This window comes from Oncorhynchus gorbuscha, linkage group LG08 (genome assembly GCF_021184085.1).
Source record: "Oncorhynchus gorbuscha isolate QuinsamMale2020 ecotype Even-year linkage group LG08, OgorEven_v1.0, whole genome shotgun sequence".
In the NCBI taxonomy this organism is placed as follows: domain Eukaryota; kingdom Metazoa; phylum Chordata; class Actinopteri; order Salmoniformes; family Salmonidae; genus Oncorhynchus; species Oncorhynchus gorbuscha.
In genome coordinates this window covers 18,942,203-18,966,931 of record NC_060180.1, presented here as the reverse complement: position 1 = coordinate 18,966,931, position 24,729 = coordinate 18,942,203, and the positions used below count along the sequence as shown (strand labels likewise).

Here is a 24,729-nt window from a genome sequence, read left to right as displayed (position 1 = left end):
GAAAAACAAAACCTTGAATTTATTTTAAGGTAATGTGGGCTTTTTACTTCATTTTTCTGTTTTTAATAAAGTCCATCATTTGAAGAACAAACATTGTGGCAATTCATATCTTGCAGTAAAACTGTAAATACGACTTTAATCTCAACCATTTTATTGTTCTGTTACTTAGAAAATAGTCCTGATCATACACAGTGCCTTTAGAAACACCACCCATTTTCTCCTTATAGCACTTGTCAAACTCATTCCATGGAGGGCCGAGTGTCTGCGGATTTTCGCTCCTCCCTTGTACTTGACTGATGAATTAAGGTCACTAATTGGTGAAGAACTCCCCTCACCTTGTTGTCTAGGCCTTAATTGAAAGGGAAAACCAAAAACCTGCAGACACTAGGCCCTCCATGGAATGAGTTTGACACCCCTGTGGTACAGCCTGAATTAAAAATGGATTAACCCTCTTGAGTAAATGTCTGCGGCCACGTGGAAATTTAATTGGCTTAATAAAAATTCCACATAAACAACTGTCTGATTAAGCTTGAAGTTGTTTTGCATTTGATGCGTCCCCATCCACCGCATCTGAGGTGAAAGGTGGCAGAGCTACAGCTGTGTTTGTCAGACCACGAGACACCCCGATAATCAGTCTTCTCATGAAAACGTCTGTAGTATCCAAACCCTTTGGCCTACAAACTATTATGGCCATGGATAACAGGTTCAGCCAATTAGTGCAAAAATAATTGTGTGATATTGTCAAATCAATGCAATATTTTGTCATTTTATATATCCCAATATTTTACTTTATCAATTCCCTGGGACCGAGAGACTGAAAAACAGCTCATGGCCAACAGACTGTTAAATAGCCATCACTAGCACAGAGAGGTTGCAGCCTACACACAGGCCACTTTAATAAATGGATCACGAGTCACTAAAATAATGTTTACATATCTTGCATTACTCATGTCATATGTATATGTACTATCTACTGTATCTTAGTCTATGCCTCCCTGACATTGCTCGTCCAAATATGTATATATTCTTAATTCCATTATTTTACTTAAATGTGTGTGTATTGGGTATTTGTTGTATAATTGTTAGATATTACTTGTTAGATATTGCTACACTGTCGGAACTAGATGCACAAGCATTTCGCTACACCCGCAATAACATCTGCTAAACACATGTATGTGACAAATGAAATGTGATTTTTGATTTGATCAGCATTGAGATGATCCTTCATCCTCTTTATTAAGCTGGTGGCTGATCACAGTGTTGGTTGTAGTGCTTTGAACGGGGTGACGTGTGTATGACGTGTCATCTTGTGTGCCTTGGTTGGATGTGGGTATAGCTAATTATGGTCCAGCGGTAATGATGGTCGACAGTTATGTGTAATACATATGTAAAGCTGTGTACTTGTGTGTTATTTATCATTGATAGCGGTAGCAGCAGATAGCAGTGCATTATTTATTCCTCCCAGGCAGATTCCACTCCATCGTGGGTGACGTGTGTTTGACGTGATGCTTTGATGAAGTAGTAGTGTTTGCTGGAGCAGATGAGGTTTAGTAGCAGGCTACAGCACAACCACTGCCTTCCATAGCACTTAGGACCCCCCCCCCCAATCCTCCACCACCAATACCTAGCCTCCAACTGTGAGCGCTCTCCTTCCTTCCCCTAACAGAGTCCCCAGAGCCCCATAACCCTGGCTGTCTCATAACTAGCTCTGAAATGGACACCTTTCCAATATTCTTTATTATCACTGATGGTTGACAAGGACTGGATAGGATTTATCCATATTTCTTCAACCTATCATGTTTTGCCATGGAAGCTAGTTAAAACGATTGAAAAACAGCTTCTGTGGGTGTGGATAGATCAGGACAGTCTGCTCCTGGAACAAACTGCACCACTACATAACAAACAGAAAATCACCAGGGAGCAAGAGAGGGAGATGTTGACTCAGGTTGTTGTCTAAGCAAGCAGAGGTCAGGGCTCCTCTCTAGCATCATATCTGCATGTGATGCTGTTAAGCCTGCTTTTGTGTCTTTGTCTCTCATCTCTCTTCTTCTCTGGCTCTGTCGTCCTTGACAACCCTGGGGCTTGCCTTTTCAAACTAGGCTACTGTTAAACACTTTTTTCCTTTAATTTAAATAGAAGATACTGCCGTGTATTTGAGAGCTCACTCACTCGCTGAGGTGGGCAGCTCATGTTCATGTAGGTGAGAGTAGCAGGGGGTGCATTTGTGTGGCTGTGAGTTGGATCCTTTAATGAATCCTTTTCTCTCGTTCTCTCCTTTCTGCAGGCCCTCGTCTTGCGTGCTGCACACTCTGAGGTAAGGTGCTCTTCAAAGACCAACTGTTGTGTGTGTGTGTGTGTGTGTGTGTGTGTGTGTGTGTGTACCCGCCTTTGTGTATGTGTGATTTCATACAGTGTGTACATTCACGCAACCCATGTGTGAATTAGCGAAGTGTGTTGGTGTCCTAGGATGATTAACTTTAACATAGCCCAAAGAGCTTTGCATTGCTCATGTGGCTGGTTCTATGATTGGTGCACTTGTGGACCCAGCTCACATTGACTGAATTAGGGAAGTCATTTCACTATCCAAATATGAATTATTATTCTACATTTATTGTCGTTGTAACTTTGTTTAAACTTGAGACGCTTGTTATGCAGCCTGCTTGACTCGGTGCCCTGTCTGACTCTGTGCGTGCTGCAGTAGGGTAGTAGTGGTTAGGGGCCGGTGTCAAGGGAGAGCGAGGAAAAACTAGTTAGACAAAACTTGTGAATGCCATAGGTCATCTATCATCCCATCTGGCTGTTCCTGTCTTTCACTGCATTAAATCGATGTAAAGAAGCTAGCTAAGATAGTTTATACTACTTTGCTGCACTCCCAGTCATTGTCTACAAGAAGTCCATTTGATATTAAATACACTTGCTGTCGGTTTCTCACTGTAGCCTACTCCTTCTCATTTAGCTGACTTAATTACAGCATTCCCACAACAACAACAAAAAGCATGTATGAAACGTGTGTAGGCTTTACGGTATGGCTTTTTATGGGATCACCCCATAAACTACATTCAAAAGGGTTTTTATTAAATTAAGAATTTAAAATGTCATGGTATTTTCTTGTGTGTCGCAATGTCACATAGATAATTATAATTGAGACCTTTCATTATCAAATATCACATTTAATTTGTCTTCTGCTTCGTAAACAACAGGTGTAGATTAAGGTTTGTGAAAGGTTGAGGTAAGTGTGTGTGTGTGTGTGGGGGGGGTTAAAGTGACTAGGCAACAGGATATATAATAAACAGTAACAGCAGCGTATGTGATGAGTCAGGAGTGCAAAGAGGATAAATGCAAATAGTCCAGGTAGCTATTTGGTTATCTATTTATCAGTCTTATGGCTTGGGGGTTGTTCAGTGTCCTGTTTGTTCCAGACTTGGTGCCGTGCGGTAGCAGAGAGAACAGTCAATGACTTGGTTGGCTGGAGTCTTTGACTATTTTTAGGACCTTCCTCTGACACCGCCTGGTATAGTGGTCCTAGATGGCAGGAAGCTTGGCCCCAGTGATATACTGGGCCATACACACTACCCTCTGTAGTGCCTTGTGGTCGGATACAAAGCAGTTGCCATACCAAACAGGGATGTAGCCAGTCCAGATGGTGCAGCTGAGGAACTTTTTGAGATTCTGAGGGCCCATGCCAAATCTTTTCAGCCTCTTGAGGGGGAGGAGGCACTGGCCTGCCCTCTTTACAACAGTTGGTGTGTGTGTAGACCATGATGATTCCTTAGTGATGTGGACACCGAGGAAGTTGACGCTCTCAACCCACTTCACTACAGCCCTGTGGCTGGGGACGTGCTCAGCTCTCCGTTTCCTGTAGTCCACAAGTCAGGTCCTTTGTCTTGCTGACGTTGAGGGAAACATTGTTGTCCTGGCACCACACTGCCAGGTCTCTGAACTCCTACCTATAGGCTGTCTTGTTGTCGGTGATCAGGCCAACCACCATTGTTGCATTTGCTGACAACACGATAGTGTGAACGGGGAGTACAGGAGGGGACTAACCACGCACGTGGTGGATGTGTTTCCACCCTCACCCCCTGGGGGCGGCCTGATTTTTTAGGTTAGTGCTCAAGAGCTGTTTGAAAAGACTGCTTAATCTCTGCCATTTTGGTGGGATGGAGTTTTGGCCTGCCTGGTGCCATCACCAGGTGGTAAATTAGTTAATATACTAAATAGAAAGTGTTCCAAAACCTCTCTGCCAATACAGCTGTTTTCCCTTTCCCACTCAAATAAAATCAAATTTCTCACAGCTGTTTATGCGAGTGTAGCGAAATGCTTGCGCTTCTAGTTCCGACCATGCAGTAACATCTAACAAGTAATCTAACCTAACAATTTCACAACTACCGTATACACAAGTGTATTTTTTATTTCACCTTTTATTTAACCAGGTAGGCTAGTTGAGAACAAGTTCTCATTTGCAACTGTGACCTGGCCAAGATAAAGCATAGCAATTCGACACATACAACAACAGAGTTACACATGGAATAAACAAAACATAATCAATAATACAGTAGAACAAAAGAAAACAAAAAGTCTGTGTACAGTGAGTGCAAATGAGATAAGATAAGGGAGTTAAGGCAATAAATAGGCCATGGTGGTGAAGTAATTACAATATAGCAATTAAACACTGGAATGGTAGATGTGCAGAAGATGAATGTGCAAGTAGAGATACTGGGGTGCAAAGGAGCAAGATAAATAAATAAATGCAGTATGGGGATGAGGTAGGTAGCTAGATTGGCTGTTTACAGATGGGCTATGTACAGGTGCAGTGATCTGTGAGCTGCTCTGACAGCTGGTTCTTAAAGCTAGTGAGGGAGATATGAGTCTCCAGCTTCAGAGATTCTTTTCAGTATATATGAATGAGTGATGCCCGAACGGTATAGGCAAGATGCAGTACTGTATAGAGTACAATATATACATATGAGATGAGAAATGTAGGGTATGAACACATTATATAAAGTGGCATTTAAAGTGGCTAGTGATACATTCAATTACAGCAAGATGCAGTAGATGGTATAGCGTACAGTATATACAGTGGGGAGAACAAGTATTTGATACACTGCCAATTTTTCAGGTTTTCCTACTTACAAAGCATGTAGGGGTCTGTAATTTTTATCATAGGTACACTTCAACTGTGAGAAACGGAATCTAAAAATCCAGAAAATCACATTGTATGATTTTTAAGTAATTCATTTGCATTTTATTGCAGGACATAAGTATTTGATCACCTACCAACCAGTAACAATTCTGTCTCTCACATACCTGTTAGTTTTTCTTTAAGAAGCCCCCCTGTTCTCCACTCGTTACCTGTATAAAAGACACCTGTCCACACACTCAATCAAACAGACTCCAACCTCTCCACAATGGCCAAGACCAGAGAGCTGTGTAAGGACATCAGGGATCAAATTGTAGACCTGCACAATGCTGGGATGGGCGACAGGACAATAGGCAAGCAGCTTGGTGAGAAGGCAACAACTGTTGGTGCAATTATTAGGAAATGGAAGAAGTTCAAGATGACGGTCAATCACCCTCGGTCTGGGGCTCCATGCAAGATCTCACCTCGTGGGGCATCAATGATCATGAGGAAGGTGAGGGATCAGCCCAGAACTACACGGCAGGACCTGGTCAATGACCTGAAGAGAGCTGGGTCCACAGTCTGAAAGAAAACCATTAGTAACACACTACGCCGTCATGGATTAAAATCCTGCAGCGCACTTAAGGTCCCCCTGCTGAAGCCAGCGCATGTCCAGGCCCGTCTGAAGTTTGCCAATGACCATCTGGATGATCCAGAGGAGGAATGGGAGAAGGTCATGTGGTTTGATGAGACAAAAATAGAGCTCCACTCGCTGTGTTTGGAGGAAGAAGGATGAGTACAACCCCAAGAAAACCATCCCAACTGTGAAGCATGGAGGTGGAAACATCATTCTTTGGAAATGCTTTTCTGCAAAGGGGACAGGACAACTGCACCGTATTTAGGGGAGGATGGATGGGGCCATGTATCGCGAAATATTGGCAAACAACCTCCTTCCCTCAGTAAGAGCATTGAAGATGGGTCGTGGCTGGGTCTTCCAGCATGACAACAACCTGAAACACACAGCCAGGGCAACTAAGGAGTGGCTCCGTATGAAGCATCTCAAGGTCCTGGAGTGGCCTAGCCAGTCTCCAGACCTGAACCCAATAGAAAATCTTTGGAGGGAGCTGAAAGTCCGTATTGCCCAGCGACAGCCCCGAAACCTGAACGATCTGGAGAAGGTCTGTATGTAGGAGTGGGCCAAAATCCCTGCTGCAGTGTGTGCAAACCTGGTCAAGAACTACAGGAAATGTATGATCTCTGTAATTGCAAACAAAGGTTTCTGTACCAAATATTAAGTTCTGCCTTTCTGATGTATCAAATACTTATGTCATGCAATAAAATGCAAATTAATTACTTAAAAATCATACAATGTGATTTTCTGGATGTTTGTTTTAGATTCCGTCTCTCACAGTTGATGTGTACCTATGATAGACCTCTACATACTTTGTAAGTAGGAAAACCTGCACAATCGGCAGTGTATCAAATACTTGTTCTCCCCACTGTACATATGAGAAGAGTAATGTAGGGTATGTAAGCATGATATAAAGTGGCTAGTGATAAATTGATTACATCAATTTTTCCATTATTAATGTGGCTAGAGTTGAGTCAGTATGTTGGCAGCAGCCACTCAATATTAGTGATGGCTGTTTAACAGTCTGATGGTCTTGAGATAGAAGCTGTTTTTCAGTCTCTTGGCCCCCTTCTTTGATGCACCTGTACTGACCTCACCTTCTGGATGATAGCGGGGTGAACAGGCAGTGGCTCGGGTGGTTGTTGTCCTTGATGATCTTTATGGCCTTCCTGTGACATCGGGTGGTGTAGGTGTCTTGGAGGGCAGGTAGTTTGCACCTGGTGATGCATTGTGCAGACCTCACTACCTTCTGGAGAGCCTTACGGTTATGGGCGGAGCAGCTGCCCTACCAGGCGGTGATACAGCCCGACAGGATGCTCTCACTCAGATCACTCCGACAGTCCAACAAAATTCTTACTTGAGAAATTGCTCTTTGCTAAGGGATAGATCGAAATTTACAGAATGGGTACATGGATGGAAATGGGAGAGGGTCATGCTTTTTCAATTTCAGTCAAGGGGAGGGTTAAGTATTTACATTTTTTAAAATCTAGTCCAGGGGAAGGTCATGTAATTGAAATTGTAATATTTTCAGTGTTTTATAATTAGCTACTTATTAGGCTATAATATCGATGTGTGCCCTATGCCGCCCCTGTTCTCTGATTCTCTGCTGGGCGCGCAATATCAAGTGCACCTGTCGGCTTTTTAGTGTGGTCTCAATCAAATGATCCGTAGGCTATAGGCTATGGATACTCGGAGAATGCTCAGAGAAGTATCGAGCAACGTTGTATATCTAAGAGAGCTGCTGGGATGATTTAAAATTAGGCTGCATTACAAACATATATTCCAACCCTGAGCCCCGGACTGCTCTGCTCTTGCTGATCAAAAAACCCTTTTGTGTGCTGCCTAACCAATGCTGTGCTGTGTAGGCCTACAGTGGCAGTTCAGGAGGGCTTCTTCCAATTAGGCCTAGTCCCAAAAATGATATACCTTGCGCGTGGACTAGCCTATGTTCTGTTCAGTTTGAGAAGGAGAGCGTGAAGATGAGGAGGACCAGAGGTCAACTTTGAAAGCTTGCTACTACTAGAGTTGATTTGAATAAAAACGATGTTTCTTACCCATGATGTGTTTTTCAGAGCTATTGACCACACAATAAGCCAGATTCGAGTAACTTCCATTGTGGAGCAAACACTCGAAGCAGCAGTCACAGCACAGTCGATCTGAAATATATGCAAGGTTATTTCATTAGGCCTACCTTTTATTTAAAAATAGCACAAGACCTTTTAATTGATTTTATTTAACCTTCAAGAACACATTCTTATTTTACAATGACTGCCTACCCCGGCCAAACCCTCCCATAACTCGGACGATGCTGGGTCAATTGTGTGCCGCCTTATGGGACTCCGGATCACGGCCGGTTGTGATACAGCCCGGGATCGAACCAGGGTCTGTAGTGATGCCTCTAATACTGAGATGCAGTGCCTTAGACCGCTGTGCCATTCAGGAGCCACAAGCCTACCCATTATTAACTTCAGATTTTTAAGAAAATAAAACCTGTTCAATTTATATAAAGTGATCTTCAGTATGACAGCTCTTTGGTCCGTGATGCTTTATACTTAAACAAGCTGTGAAATACCCAGGAAAGACGTGACTGATGCGTATGGGGATATCATTGTTTCGCGTCTTTGAATTTCAGAGGCTGAGCTACAACATATAGCAGAGGAGACAAAACATTTTACTTTGCTTGGGAAGTAATCAAACTCTCACTGTCAATTGATTAAACTATTAACTTTCTGTACAATAGAATGTTTAAACCCAGACATCTTTTAGGGAATCACTGTGACCTTCTCTCGTTGGGTTAAGCCATGGAAGAAAAGTAGCCAGCAGTTAAAGCGGACATTTTTCTGTATCGGTAGGCCTGCTGTCTGGGGTGGGAAGGTAGGCGTGCGGTCTGGGGTGGGAAGGTAGGCCTGCCTGCGGTCTGGGGTGGGAAGGTAGGCCTGCGGTCTGGGGTGGGTGGTAGGCGGTCTGGGGTGGGAAGGTCCGGTCCGGGGTGGGGGAATCCGGGGTGGGAAGGGCCTGCGGTCTGGGGTGGGAAGGTAGGCCTGCGGTCTGGGGTGGGAAGGTAGGCCTGCGGTCTGGGGTGGGAAGTAGGCATGCCTGGTCTGGGGTGGGGTGAGGTGTGCGGTCTGGGGTGGGTGGTGGTAGGCCTGCGGTCTGGGGTGGGAAGGTAGCCTGCTGTCTGGGGTGGGAAGTAGGCATGTCTGGGGTGGGCCTGCGGTCTGGGGTGGGAAGGTAGGTGCGGTCTGGGTTGGGTGGTAGGCCTGCGGTCTGGGGTGGGAAGGTAGGCCTGCGGTCTGGGGTGGGTGGTAGGCATGCGGTCTGGGGTGGGAAGGTAGGCCTGCTGTCTGGGGTGGGAAGTAGGCATGTGGTCTGGGGTGAGTGGTAGGCCTGCGGTCTGGGGTGGGAAGGTAGGCCTGCGGTCTGGGGTGGGTGGTAGGCCTGCTGTCTGGGGTGGGAAGTAGGTGTGTGGTCTGGGGTGGGTGGTAGGCCTGCGGTCTAGGGTGGGAAGGTAGGCCTGCGGTCTGGGGTGGGAAGGTAGGCCTAACTCTTGAAAGTACCATGCTCCGATTCCTAATGATGTCTCCGATTTAATTATTTGCAAACAGGGACAGTTTCATTGCAAACAAGACACACTGATATTGCATTGGAGAAATATGATAAGATGAACACAGGCATAACTCTGTCCATTCTTAGCCTGTAATTTCAGTAATTTGTTTTATTTAAAAAAATGCTTTTACTATAGAGGAGATCTTTCCACCTCTACTCTTGTCCACGGTCTGTGAACCCACAAAATTCCTACGTTGCCATGTAATGCTTACAGGAAGAAAACCTTTCTGAAACGGCATATTAATGCTCTGGTCGGTCAACTTTCCAAATGTCATCAAAACAAAGTACGCTAGACAAGGTGAGATATTTTTGTGTCAAATTTTAATATGTGACAAATGGTGGCGGAAACTATTATTGATTTATAATAACCATCATATCGAAATAAACACGATGACATGTTGTGTGGTCCTCCCACTACAACTCGGGAAAGCGTGCAGTTTTATTAGGCTTACAGATGAAATGCGTTTTGTTGAACTTCACTGGCTGGTGAACGTGCACGGTGATGAGCTTGATGCTGCTTTCCAATAAATATCCAGGGTCTTATTCTGGTGACAATGACGATCGATGATGGGCTGCCGTTTTACATTTAAAAATAATCTCCCTCTTTTGTCCATAATAATTTCATAATGTAGACTATACCTGCACTGTATCTGTGAGATGTTGGCTAGAGTGCCGATGCCAATACCGGAGTGGACACATTCTCTATATAATGCAAAAATTATTTGGGACAAAACCATCAGTAGAGATGAAAATGCGATGAAAACCCATTTAACTTGGAACTAAAGTATTTTTAAAAATGTGCACTACGTGATCACGCACAGACTTATCTGCAACAAGTCAATTTGATAGAAAATCTTTGGGAAATTAGAATATTTCATAATTTTTGGCGTAAAACTCTGTCTCCAATTGGATGGAAACCTAGCTAATAAGGTACTTAATCTTTACAGAGAAATGATTTGATATTGAGATTAAAACAGCTGCATTGTACCATTTTTATTTTTTAAGATTCTCCTTGCACACCCTTGCTCGATGTTGTTGAGTAACAATCAATGGTCACACATTTCATGTCTGTGTTACCTTTGGTTTCTCTCCAGCTGTCTTTTTTTCTCTATTCTATTTGCCTTCCTAACGATGAATGATTCATTTAAATCCTCCAGGTAAGGGTTCATTTTGCTGCTCCTGCCCTGGGTCGTCTCCTCCCACCTGTTCAGATCACAGTACCCAGCCTAGAGGCCCCTTTCTCTGGCCCTGGAAACCCAGGAGCTCTGCCTCTTTACCACCCACTCAACCACCCACCTACGGCTGACAGTTCTGGCGCTCGCTCCCCTCCCCCCACCGCTCGCTCTCTCTCGCTCTCCCCCTTTCTCTCTCTCTCTGCCTGTGGCGGGGGTGGTGTACTAATGTGCTTCTATAATTCACTGTTAGTTTGGGCAAGGCATATTCACCCAGCACCTCCACCCCCGAGCGCCCGCAGTGATGCATCTGTGAGCGATTCTCCAATGAAAAATAAATGAAATCGGAGGGGTTAAGGAAACGGGGGGAGAGAACAACAGGAAAACGGATTCATTATATTTATTCTGGTGAACTGTGCAGTGAGCAGCAGGCCAACCTGTGTGTTTATGTGTATGCGTGAAAGATTGTGTGTTAGCGCCTGCCTATCATAAGTATTCACCCCCCTTGGATTCCTTCACATTTGTATTGTTACAAAGTATGATTTGAATGGATTACATTTCTTTTATCAACAATGTACACAAAATTCTCTCAAAGAAGACATAAAAATAAAATACATACATACAGTGCCTTGCGAAGGTATTCGGCCCCCTTGAACTTTGCGACCTTTTGGCACATTTCAGGCTTCAAACATAAAGATTTAAAACTGTATTTTTTTGTGAAGAATCAACAACAAGTGGGACACAATCATGAAGTGGAACGACATTTATTGGATATTTCAAACTTTAACAAATCAAAAACTGAAGAATTGGCCGTGCAAAATTATTCAGCCCCCTTAACTTAATACTTTGTAGCGCCACCTTTTGCTGAGATTACAGCTGTAAGTCGCTTGGGGTATGTCTCTATCAGTTTTGCACATCGAGAGACTGACATTTTTTCCCATTCCTCCTTGCAAAACAGCTCAAGCTCAGTGAGGTTGGATGGAGAGCATTTGTGAACAGCAGTTTTCAGTTCTTTCCACAGATTCTCGATTGGATTCAGGTCTGGACTTTGACTTGGCCATTCTAACACCTGGATATGTTTATTTTTGAACCATTCCATTGTAGATTTTGCTTTATGTTTTGGATCATTGTCTTGTTGGAAGACAAATCTCCGTCCCAGTCTCAGGTCTTTTGCAGACTCCTTCAGGTTTTCTTCCAGAATGGTCCTGTATTTGGCTCCATCCATCTTCCCATCAATTTTAACCATCTTCCCTGTCCCTGCTGAAGAAAAGCAGGCCCAAACCATGATGCTGCTACCACCATGTTTGACAGTGGAGATGGTGTGTTCAGGGTGATGAGCTGTGTTGCTTTTACGCCAAACATAACGTTTTGCATTGTTGCCAAAAAGTTAAATTTTGGTTTTCATCTGACCAGAGCACCTTCTTCCACATGTTTGTTGTGTCTCCCAGGTGGCTTGTGGCAAACTTTAAATGACACTTTTTATGGATATCTTTAAGAAATGGCTTTCTTCTCTAGTCAGACACCAATTGTGCAAGTTCTCCCACTTAAAAAGATGAGAGGCATGTCATTTTCATCATAGGTACACTTCAACTATGACAGACAAAATGAGAAAACAAAATCCAGAAAATCACATTGTAGGATTTTTAATGAATTTATTTGCAAATTATGGTGTGTAACAGTATAACTTTAGACCGTCCCCTCGCCCATACACGGGCGCGAACCAAGGACCCTCTGCACACATCAACAACAGTCACCCACGAAGCATCGTTACCCATCGCTCCACAAAAGCCGCGACCCTTGCAGAGCAAGGGGAACCACTACTTCAAGGTCTCAGAGCAAGTGACGTCACCGATTGAAACGCTATTTAGTGTGCACCACCGCTAACTAAGCTTGCGTTTCACATCCGTTACAGGTGGAAAATAAGTATTTGGTCAATAACAAAAGTTTATCCCAATACTTTGTTATATACCCTTTGTTGGCAATGACAGAGGTCAAACGTTTTCTGTAAATGTTCCCAAGGTTTTCACACACTGTTGCTGGTATTTTGGCCCATTCCTCCATGCAGATCTCCTCTAGAGCAGCTGTTGCTGGGAAACACGGACTTTCAACTCCCTCCAAAGATTTTCTATGGGGTTGAGATCTGAGACTGGCTAGGCCACTCCAAGACCTTGAAATGCTTCTTACGAAGCCACTCCTTCGTTGCCCGGGTGGTGTGTTTGGGATCATTGTCATACTGAAAGACCCAGCCACGTTTCATCTTCTATACCCTTGCTGATAGGAGGTTTTCACTCAAAATCTCATTATGCATTTCTCCATTCATTCTTTCCTTTACACGGATCAGTCATTCTGGTCCCTTTGCAGAAAAACAGCCCCAAAGCATGATGTTTCCACCCCCATGCTTCACAGTAGGTATGGTGTTCTTTGAATGCAACTCAGCATTCTTTGTCCTCCAAACACGACGAGTTGAGTTTTTACCAAAAAGTTCTGTTTTTGTTTCATCTGACCATATGACATTCTCCCAATCTTCTTCTGGATCATCCAAATGCTCTCTAGCAAACTTCAGACGGGCCTGGACATGTACTGGCTTAAGCAGGGGGACACGTCTGGCACTGCAGGATTTGAGCCCCTGGCGGCGTAATGTGTTACTGATGATAGGCTTTGTTACTTCGGTCCCAGCTCTCCGCAGGTCATTCACTAAGTCCCCCCTGTGGTTCTGGGATTTTTGCTCACTGTTCTTGTGATCATTTTGACCCCACGGGGTGAGATTTTGCGTGGAGCCCCAGATTGAGGGAGATTATCAGTGGTCTTGTATGTCTTCCATTTCCTAATAATTGCTCCCACAGTTGATTTCTTCAAAACCAAGCTGCTTACCTATTCCAGATTCAGTCTTCCCAACCTGGTGCAGGTCTACAATTTTGTTTCTGGTGTCCTTTGACAGCTCTTTGGTCTTTGCCATAGTGGCGTTTGGAGTGTGACTGTTTGAGGTTGTGGACAGGTGTCTTTTGTACTGATAACAAGTTCAAACTGGTGCCATTAATACAGGTAACGAGTGGAGGACAGAGGAGCCTCTTAAAGAAGAAGTTACAGGTCTGTGAGAGTCAGAAATCTTGCTTGTTTGTAGGTGACCAAATACTTATTTTCCACCACAATTTGCAAAGAAATTCATTAAAAATCCTACAATGTGATTTTCTGGAATTATTTTTCTCATTTTGTCTGCCATAGTTGAAATGTACCTATGATGAAAATTACAGGCCTCATCTTTTTAAGTGGGAGAACTTGCACAGTTGGTGGCTGACTAAATACTTTTTTGCCCCACTGTATATAAAATAAAAAGTACAAATATAATATACCTTTAAATAAGTATTCACCCCCCTGAGTCAATACACCTTTGGCAATGATCTTCAAGCTCTGTCAAGGTGTTGGGGATCATGGCTTGACAGACATGTTAAAGTCTTGCCATTACATTTGCAAGCAGATTTTAAGTGAAAACAGTAACTTGGCCACTTAACAACGTTCACGGTCTCCTTGGTAAGCAACTCCAGTGTAGATTTGGCCTTGTGTTGTAGGTTATTGTCCTGCTTAAAGGGGAATTAATCTCCCAGTGTCTGGTGGAAAGCAGACTGATCCAGGTTGTCCTCTAGGATTTAGCCTGTGCTTAGCTCTATCCTATTTCTTTTCATCCTGAAAAACTCCCCAGTCTTTGTCGATGTCAAGCATGCCCACACCATGATGCAGCCACCACCATGCTTGAAAAAAAGGAAGCAGTTACTCAGTGATGTGATGTGTTGGATTAGCCCCATACTTTAAGGCTTTGCATTTAGGCAGAAACGTGTATAGCTTTGCCATGATTTTATTTCTTCACTATTACTTTAGTGCCATGTTTTGGAATATCCTGATGTATTTACTCTGTAATTTATGTCATTATTGTGGAGTCACTACGCTGTTGTTGATCCATCCTCAGTTTTCTCCCATCACAGCCATTCAACTTGTTTTAATATCACCAATAGCCTCCTGGTGACATCGCTAAGCAGTTTCCTTCATGTCTTGCAGCTCAGTTCAGAAGGATGACTGTATTTTTGTTGTGTCTGGGTGGTTTAATATATCACCCACAGGATAATTATTAACTTGACCCTGTTTGCAGATATATTCAATGTCTGGTAGATGGGTAACAGTAACACAATCACTGCCCTTTTTAAGAGGGTTTTTCCAAAAGCTCCCTGGTCTTTGTAGTTGAATCTGCTTGAAATTCAATACTTGACTGAGATACCTTAGATGTTGTTTGCATGGAGGAAAGAGAAAAGGGCAATCATAAAACATACAGTCCATGTAGCCTATTATGTGATTTGTTAAGCCACATGTTACGCCTGAACTCATTTACGCTTGCCTAAACAAATGGGTGAATACTTATTCAACTATATTTTTGTTATTTCATTTGTAAAAAGATGTTATTTTCTTTTCACTTTGACATGGAGTATTTTGTGTAGGTCAATGACCAAAAAATAACAATTCACACTGTGTGTGTTCTCAGTCAGGTCCATCACATCCTAGTGGTTATCATCTACAGAGCCCTGTAAGCATGGTTTGTGTGACAGAGTGCAGGGTGGGGTGAGGAGGCTGGATGGAGAAGGTAATTGAGGAGCTGAAAATGGATTTCTGTAACACAAGCTGTTATACATTTGAATGTATTTTGATCCCCATGCTCAGTCACAGACTGAAGGGTGACCTCCAGCTTCCATCTCTCTTTTCCTGCTCCTTCTCCCTCTCTCGCTCCATCCCTCTCTCTCTCTCTCTCTCTGGGTGCTGCCTTCCCTGTTTACTCTAGCCCTCGGCACTATAAGGGGGGCTTCACACCTGCCACTACCCTCTGCATACTAATGACAGGAGCAATACGAGAGGGAGATGTGTGTACACACTCACTCACAAACATGCTCATACACAATCACTTTCATTCCATACTCGCCTACTCGCCGTATTGCCAATTAGAAAGACTGCAAGACTTTGAGATGTACAGTATAGCCACACACTCGCTCATTGTCACACCTGCATATATGCACACATGCAATCTGTGTGCACACAACGTCTGTCTGACACCAACACTGTCTGGAATATACACAGAGGTTTAGTGCACACGCATGAACCCACATAACTCCCTCTTTTTCTCTCGTCTTACTGTCTCCCTACCTTCCTGTCTGTCTCTCTCTCTCCCTCTTCTGTCTCTCCCTACCCTCTTCTGTTCTCCCTATTGTATCCATATGGTTGGGTGCTAATAAGCCTGGTGGCTAAGCTGGTGTCGTCCTTGAGCCGCGAGGTGGGTCATGTCCATCTGTCTCAGACTGCTAATTAGCTAACGGGATTGGCCATTCCCTGGACAGCACCCTGATCACAGTACCTCAGGGTCCAGGCCTGCCCTGAACACCCATCGCTCCCATTGATCCCCATTGATCACTCACACCTGGGGAGCACTAAGCCCGGCCCAGGCTTCCTCTTGCTACATTATAGTGCTCTTCTCAGAATCTGTCCACAGGGTGATGAAGTGTGGGGAGGAAGGGAGGCTGTAGCTGCTGGACAGATAGGATAGCTGACGATACATCTGTGACGGGAGGAGGAGGAAGGTGAAGGGTGGAGTGAATGAGTGTGTTTGTGAGAGAGCGTGAATGTGTTTAGGACTGAAGTTTGAGTGTGTTTTGTCTTTTGGGGGTGTATGGTTTATAGATAAGATAAAAGGCGGGGTAGAGGAAGGATGTGTCATGTTTTATAGAGTCTGGTATTTGAGAATTAGCCTAAGTGGCTAATTAGCACTGTGTTATGTCTGCAGTTATGTAATGTGTTATGATATCATACTAATATAGCTAATGGCAAATGTCATGTCTCACCATCTCATACGCAACTCGCACGGTCTGTTTCCCTGCAGACCCTACTCCACTGAGGCCTGGCTGTGTCTCGGCTCAATCTAAGTTATTTAAAGCTCTGCTTCTCTCAGCTCTAACTCACCCGTGTCTCAGCTACTCTGGCTGATGAAGTGAGATATCTTTTTTATTTTTTTTATTTTAAAGGAGGCTTGGGTCAGAATCCGAATGAAACTACTTTCCCTCCGGTGTTTTCTCTTCTTCTCCTGTACGAATGTACGAAGTGCTCCCTTCGTCAAAACATTTCTACCCCTGCCCTTCCTGAGCAGATGTTTGCTGAATTAATCTCCCCGCATTCCGTGATTAATTGGCCGAGTTAAATGGGAGGTGTGTTCCGTGTAATGGATTTTCTGTATGCTGTCCAAAGTGCCGGCAAGAGAAACCGAGGGAACGGGAAAGAGGTGGAAAGAGAGAACGGTAAACAGGAGGGAGAAAGCCAAACTAGCTGTAAGCGACAGTCCGTCTGTCAGTCTCTCAGGATTGGAGCCGTGCTGCTGCCTGCCACTAACTGCACAACCTGACATTGCCCCAGGGTGTTGCAGATGTGATGTCATACCTGAAGCCCCATTGTATAGGTGGGGAATTTGAGTAGTTTATATGGTGTGTTTGAGATTTGGTTGAAGCAACCATGAGCCAACTGGTGTTCGACTGACGGGCACACACCTAGTCCTCAGAGAGGAGAGCTGGGGCTCCCATTGAGCTTCTGTATAGTGTGTGTGTGTGTGTGTGTTTTGAAACAGGTGTGGCCATTTGGCTGTGTGTGTATTAGGTGTTTGTGTGTCTTAGAGAGCGCGTTAGTGACTGCCAGGCAGGGGGGTAATTAGCCAGGTCGCTGTGTGTGCAGCTAGGAGGAATGCTAACAGCCCGTGTGCTAGGCGAGTGGTCGCTGATGGATGGGGCCTAACGGACAGCCGGGGCCAGAGCCGGCGGTCTGGAGGAGTAACCTCGTCCACACAGCGCATTTATATCACTTTCACCACCTCTGCAGGGGCTATGGCCTGCTTCATAAGTAGGCACCACAGGATACACATCCCCAGCCCTCCCTGTCATTGTGTGTGAGGAAGTAGTATTTAATTGCTCTGCTGGGGAATTCAGAGCAACCAAGAGAGAAGGAAGCGGAAGGAAGGAAGAGTGAGAGAGAGTGCGGATATGAAGTAGGATTCACCCCTCTCAGGGCTGGTGCAGTGCAGATGCCCTTGTCTAGGACGTGGTGGCTGCCTTCAAACAGCATTTCTCTTCCTCCCTCCATATCTCCCTTTATTTCTCTCACTACCTCCTCTCTCTCGGGGGTCAAGGCCGTGTACAGGGCGTCACCGTGGGCCAGACGCTCTCTCAGCTGTCAGTAGACATGCTGGCAGAGACACAGGCAGGCCAGGGAGGAGGATGCGGTGCGGTCACTGGGCTAAAAGAGAGGAGGGAGGCCAATCTGTCCACATCACTTAACTCAGAGCATGCGCAAAACAGCTGGCAGGCATATTCACGGTAATCTTCAACCTCTCCCGGTCTGTGATTCGCCCCCCCCCCATGTTTTAAGATGACCACCATCATTCCTGTTCCTAAGAACTCTGAGGCTTCATGCCACAATGACTACCACCCTGTAGCAGTCACTTCTGTAATCATGAAGTGCTTTGAAAGGCTTGTTATGGCACACGTTAACTCCACCATCCCAGCCACCTTAGACCCACTCCAATTAGCATACCGCCTCAATAGATCCATAGATGGCACAATTTAAATTGCTCTCCACACTGCCCTCACCCACCTAGATAAGAGGAATACCTATGTGAGAATGGTGTTCATTGACTACAGCTCAGCGTTCAACATCATAGTCCCCTCCAAGCTCATCACCAAGCAAGGGACCTGGGGCTGAACCCCTCCCTCTGCAACTGGATCCTAAACTTCCTGACGTGCCTGACCCAAGTAGTGAGGGTAGGCAACATCACCTCAGCCACGCTGACCCTTAACACAAGGGCCCCACAGGGGTGTGTGCTTAGTCCCCTCCTGCACTCCCTGTTCACCCACGACTGCGTGGCCACGCACAACTCAACACCATCATCATCACTGACGACCGATGCCGATGAGTCAACCTACAGGGAGGAGGTCAGTGACCTGGTAGTGTGGTGCCAGAACAGCGTCTCCCTCAACTTCAGTAAGACCACAGAGCTCCGTCGGGGCTAACCACACCGACGGGGCTTCAGTGGAGCAGGTCAAGAGCTTCAAGTTCCTCGGTGTCCAACTCACCGAGGACTTAAAATGGTCCGAACACGCGCACACAGTCGTGAAGAAGGTGCGACAGAGCCTCTTCCCCCTCCAGGAAGTTGGAAACGTTTTGCATCGGCCCTCAGTTCTACAGCTGTACCGTTGAGATTATTTTGACTGGCTGCATTGCTGCCTGGTATGGGAATAACACCGCCCTCAATCGCATGGCGCTACAGAGGGTGGTGTGTACAGCCAGTACATCACTGGGGCCGAGCTCCCTGCCATCCAGAACCTCTATATCAGGCAGTTTGGTAGGAAGGCCCGGAAAATAGTTAAGACTCTAACCACCCAAGCCATAGACTATTCTCTCTGCTTCCGCACTGCAAGCGGTACCGGTGCATCTAGTCTGGCACCATCAGGCTCTTGAACAGCTTCTATCCCCAAGCAATACGTCTGATAAGTAGCTACATGGACTTTCGGAGTTAAAAAATAAAGGTCAAGGATACAAGTTTAACTGTCTCTCTGCACACTCACAGCCATAATATGCACATACATTTATTCTGACTCTACACACTCCTCACCCACTGACATACAAGCTGTTGCTGTTCTGTTTCTTATATCCTGATGCCTAGTCACCTTACCCCTATACATATCTGACTCCAGCATCCATGCACATTGTAAATATGGTATTGAAACTGGCCCTGTATATAGTAATGCATGCTTACTTATTGTGTTCTTCTTATTTCTTGTTTTAAAAAAATCTATTACATTGTAATTGGTTATTGCGTTGTTGGGTTTTGCGTTTGCATGAAAGGCATTTCACTGTACTTGTGCAAGTGACATTAAAACTTGAAATTGAACTAAGTCTGTATGTTATAGGTTGTCCAAGAGTATTCTGTTCTTTTGACCAATCAATTGGTAGAAATGTTAAAACGTTTATTTTTCCATATATAGAAACTTTCTGTGTTTTAATCAAATCAACTATATTCACTGAGCTTGTCTGATGCTTTTAAGTACACGTTTGATTTAAATAATTAAGACACACAAATGACTAGAGGGAGTCCAACCAGCAATTGATTTGATTGTGCCGGGCCATGTAAAACATGTATTTTTTATAAAAAATAAAAAAGACAGTCACTGTGTGACTAGCACCCATATTCTCTCGCTCCTCCCTTCTGCAGCGACCACCACAGAACATCAGTGTTTATCGCGCTGTCCATGTTGCTGAAACTGCAACATAATTACAGCCATTTCTGACTGTGAAGTTCTGTCACTGAAATCCCTCATTTGTTTAGAAAAAACATTCCTTCAACCCTTGCTCTCTTTACGTGACACATATGCATGGCATGCACGTGACCAGTAGGGCCTGACCTATAGCATAATCACATCCAATAAATTGGTTATAATAAACTCAACACTGGAACAGAGGGTGTGACAAACTCAACAGGGGAATGTTAGCTGGTTGCTCATGAGGTGAAGGGGAAGTCAGATGTGTGGAATACATTTGACTAGTTATGGGGGTGCGTGAATGTGTGTGCCAAACAGGTGCTGTATAGATTACAATATTTTTTCTGAACGTTTGGAGCAATGTAAACAACACAGAATACATTATAAGCGTACCAGGGAGGTCTGATGTGACGTTTATTTTGCTAAGCCTTTATTACAGCAAAGGCTAAAAACCAGTCACATTAATTAGTGAATACAGTTTCCAAATTGGAGCTGCTTATTTTTTAAAGCTAATTATTCAAGGCTCACTTTATTTTATTTTAAATGCTGTGTGATGACATGAATGAATGAATGAAGGATTGACTGATGCAGTAGTTTTATATACAGTACTTAATTTGTACATCGGGATGTGCCGGTGCAAAAATGTGAGCGCGAGAGGGTGGTGACCTAGGGAGGTGTGTTAGGTTAGCTAATGAAGACGCCCAATAGGTCCTGGAATTAAACAGTTCAAAAAGGAGAGGTGCACTGTCCTATATACTGTATTGAAATATAGGCCTAAGAAAGTTAAGGTATTAAGATGGATGTGCTCTTAGGCCTACAGCTCAATTGTGGTTATACAAAGCTGCTATACTAAGCTTACAAAATGATAATGACATTTATTATAATGATGATCATAATAACAATAATTATTATAAATAACAATTTTTGGACAATTTGGAACCGTGTAAACAACACTAAATAAATTAGAAATAATACCAGCGAGGCTGTTCTAACAGAAGGAAAAAAGTAGAAAGCCTTTATTTCAGCAAATCAAAGACAAAAAAACTGCAGAATTTGTGAAATTGTTTACTTGACACGTGTGAGTGCATACCCTTGGCATTCTCTCAACCAGCTTCATGAGGTAGTCACCTGGAGTGCATTTCAATTAATAGATGTGCCTTGTTAAAAGTTAATTTGTGGAATATCTTTCCTTAATGCGTTTGAACCAATAAGTTGTGTTGTGACATGGTAAAGTTGGTATACAGACCAAGTCCATTTTATGGCAAGAACAGCTCAAATAACCTCTCTGGGATTTGTTGGACGCTAGTGTTCCACCTGGCCAAAAGCCAGTGAAAATGCAGAGCGCCAAATTCAAATAAATTACTATAAAAATCAAACTTTCATGAATCACACATGTAAGATACCAAATTAAAGCTACGTGTTGTGAATCCAGCCAACGTCAGATTTCCAAAAGGCTTTTTGGCGTTAGCAAACGATGCTATTATCTGAGGGTAGCACCTCTGTATATAAAGAGAGAAAGCATATTTCAACTCTGCAGGCGCGACACAAAACGCAGAAATAAAAATATAAATCATGCCTTACCTTTGACGAGCTTCTTTCGTTGGCACTCCAATATGTCCCATAAATATCACAAATGGTCCTTTTGTTAGAATAATTCCATCCATATATATCCAAAATGTCCATTTATTTGGCGCGTTTGATACAGAAAAACACAGGTTCCAACTTGCGCAACGTGACTACAAAATATCTCAAAAGTTATCTATAAACTTTGCCAAAACATTTCAAACTACTTTTGTAATACAACTTTTTTAAAGTAAATAATCGATAAAATTGAAGACTGGATGATCTGTGTTCAATACAGGAAGAAAACAAACTGACGCTAGCTTTCTGGTCACACGCCTCTATCAAACAGTACACATGAAGTGACCCTCGTTTTGAACAGGGCTACTTCTTCATTACACAAAGGAAAAACCTCAACCAATTTCTAAAGACTGGTGACATCCAGTGGAAGCGGTAGAAACTGCAAGCAAGTCCCTTAGAAATCTGGATTCCCAATGAAAATCCATTGAAAAGAGGGGTGGCCTCAAAAAAAAAATCTGACTGGTTTGTCCTTGGGGTTTCGCCTGTTACATAAGTTCTGTTATACACACAGACGTGATTCAAACACTTTTAGAAAACACTCTGACGTTTCTATCTAATAATATGCATATCTTATCTTCTGGGGATGAGTAGCAGGTAGATGAATTTGGGCATGCTTTTCATACAAAATTCCAAAGCTCCCTATCCTGAGAAGATAAGCAAAGAGAAACGACAGTCCATTACTTTAAGACATGAATTTCAGTCAATCTGTAAATTTTCTTCAAGTGCAGTCGCAAAAACCATCAAGCTCTATGATGAAACTGGCTCTCATGAGGACCACCACAGGAAAGGAAGACCCAGAGTTGTCTCTGCTACAGAGGATAAGTTCATTAGTTACCAGCCTCAGAAATTGCAGCCCAAATAAAGTAACAGACACATCTCAACATCAGCTGTTCAGAAGAGACTACAGGAATCAGGCCTTCATGGTCAGGTTTGCGCTTAGTGGGACTATCATTTGTTTTTCAACAGACAATGACCCAACAGGTTACAGGCTGTGTAAGGGCTATTTGACCAAGAAGGGGAGTGATGGAGTGCTGCATCAGATGACCTGTTCTCCACAATCACCCGACCTCAAACCAATTGAGATGGTTTGGGATGAGTAAGACCACAGAGTGAAGGAAAAGCAACCAACAAGTGCTCAGCATATGTGAGAACACCTTCAAGACTGTAGGAAACCATTCCAGGTGAAGCTGGTTGAGAGAATGCCAAGTGTGTGCAACGCTGTCATCGAGGCAAAGGGTGGCTACTTTGAAGAATCGCAAATATAAAATACATGTTGATTTGTTTAACACATGATTCCATATGTGTTATTTCATAGTTATGATTTCTAAAGTATTTTTCTACAATGTAGAAAATAGTAATAATAAAGAAAAACCCTTGAATGAGTAGGTGTCTATACTTTTGACTGGTAGTATATGGATGATTTATGAAGCCAGGTACATTTAAGTTTGGCTATTTATTATAGACCTAATTAAGTTGGGTTCCTCTCTCCTCAGTTTTCTTAGACAATAACGCAAGGGCTGTTTTTTCGTTTCCTCATTCTGCTGCTACATCCTCCGCATTGGTAGCCTAGTGGTTAGAGCATTGGACTTGTAACCGAAAGGTTGCAAGATTGAATCCCCGAGCTGACAAGGTAAAAATCTGTCGTTCTGCCCCTGAACAAGGCAGTTAACCCACTGTTCCTAGCCCGTCATTGAAAATAAGAATTTGTTCTTTTTAACTGACTTGCCAAGTTAAATAAAGGTAAAATAAATGAAATTGTTCTAAACACCAGTATGCTGGTTAACTTTGCTATTATGCACATAGCACATGGTTTATGATAAGGCATCAATTCAAAAGCACACTGATGTTTCACAACTGCTGACCACAACCACTATCCAACGCGGGAGAAAGTGCATTTGTTATAAAATAATATTAGTTTTATTAGTGTTATACAATTGGAATGAATTGACTGTGCCATCCCCACGGCCTCCACAATGGAATAGTCCGCTCAGGCTGAATCAGACCGGTGTCTTGTACGCCATGATATTGTTTTGTTGTTGTTACTGCTCGACAAAAGAAATCTCGGTCGCCCAAACAGCCTATCGACCAGTTGACTAAATGGGGACAGCCCTGGTGTATTTCTCTCCTCTCTTCTCTTTCCTTCGCTGATTTTCATAGTTACCAAGGGAAGCCCACTCAAGTTTAATCAGGCGGGAGCTTGCATGCATCTGCATCCTGTGTGTGTGTGGGGGGGGGGGGTCCAACACACTACTGAGTGGTTGGAGGGTGAGCTGGGAGAGACAGGGGGGCTCTGTATGTGGTGTTGATTGCAAGCTGTTGAAAAGCTGACGTGGCAGGAAGCCCATTTTTTTATTTGATTTAACTAGGCAAGTCAGTTAAGAACAAAATCTTATTTACAATGACGTCCTACCCCGGCCAAACCCGGACATCGCTGGGCCAATTATGCGCCGGCCTTTGGGACTCTTAATCACTGCCGGATGTGAAACAGCCTGGAGATCAACGCATACATTGGCTCTGAGCTCTAGTTTGGGGCGAGAAACACCAAACACTGTGCAGGCAGCCACTCCGTCACTACACCAGCCCATTCTGCCCCAACCTGCTGATTTAAATGGCATGTTATGGAGTGCAGAGAGGGTCATCATTCAGTTGTTCTGATCTGAGGAAGTGATTCTTTATGTATTGTAGTTACTAAATAATAAAACTGCTTATGCTGTTTAAGGAACTATGGAATGGGAAGGGTGTTTTCTTCCTGGCCTTCTCTCTTTTCACCCTCCTGGTTCCCTTTTGTCCTGTCTACCCTCTTTCTTCTGTTTCACTCTTTCTCATCAACCTCAGGAAGGTGGGTGTTGTCAAACCCACTGAGATGAGGGAGGGAAGGGGACATAGTATTAGGATGCCAGGTGGGGGAGGGAGGGAGGGTGTGTACTGTGTTGTGCCCCCCCCCGTAGCCCTAGGCAGTAAGTGTGGCTTGGTGGTGAGTCCCGTTGTTACGGCTCTGCCTGCATGTGGGTTAATTGTCTGCTGGAATGCTGGGGATCTGTTTCCACCAGGAAAAAGCCAGGAGTAATGAACCGACGAGAACGAGAGAAATACGTGGGGAAACGGAAGAGAATAGAAGGCAGCCGAGTGAAGAGGCCCAAAGGGGGATATTACAACTCCACCAACTCCCTCTCTTTCCCCTTTCTGTAGATGTAGAAAGGCAGTGCGCAGACTCCGTTTTTCCCCCTGGGTGTT

General features: G+C 43.9%; 1 protein-coding gene across 1 annotated transcript in view; it reads left to right on the top strand.

The window, feature by feature from the left end:
- Nucleotides 1–24,729, top strand: part of LOC124041280 (bifunctional heparan sulfate N-deacetylase/N-sulfotransferase 2-like) — a 191,564-nt gene that overhangs the window by 61,858 nt on the left and 104,977 nt on the right. Inside the window, 1 exon segment of the mRNA XM_046358688.1 lies at nucleotides 2,285–2,314. The gene's annotated coding sequence lies outside the window, so the exon portion shown is untranslated.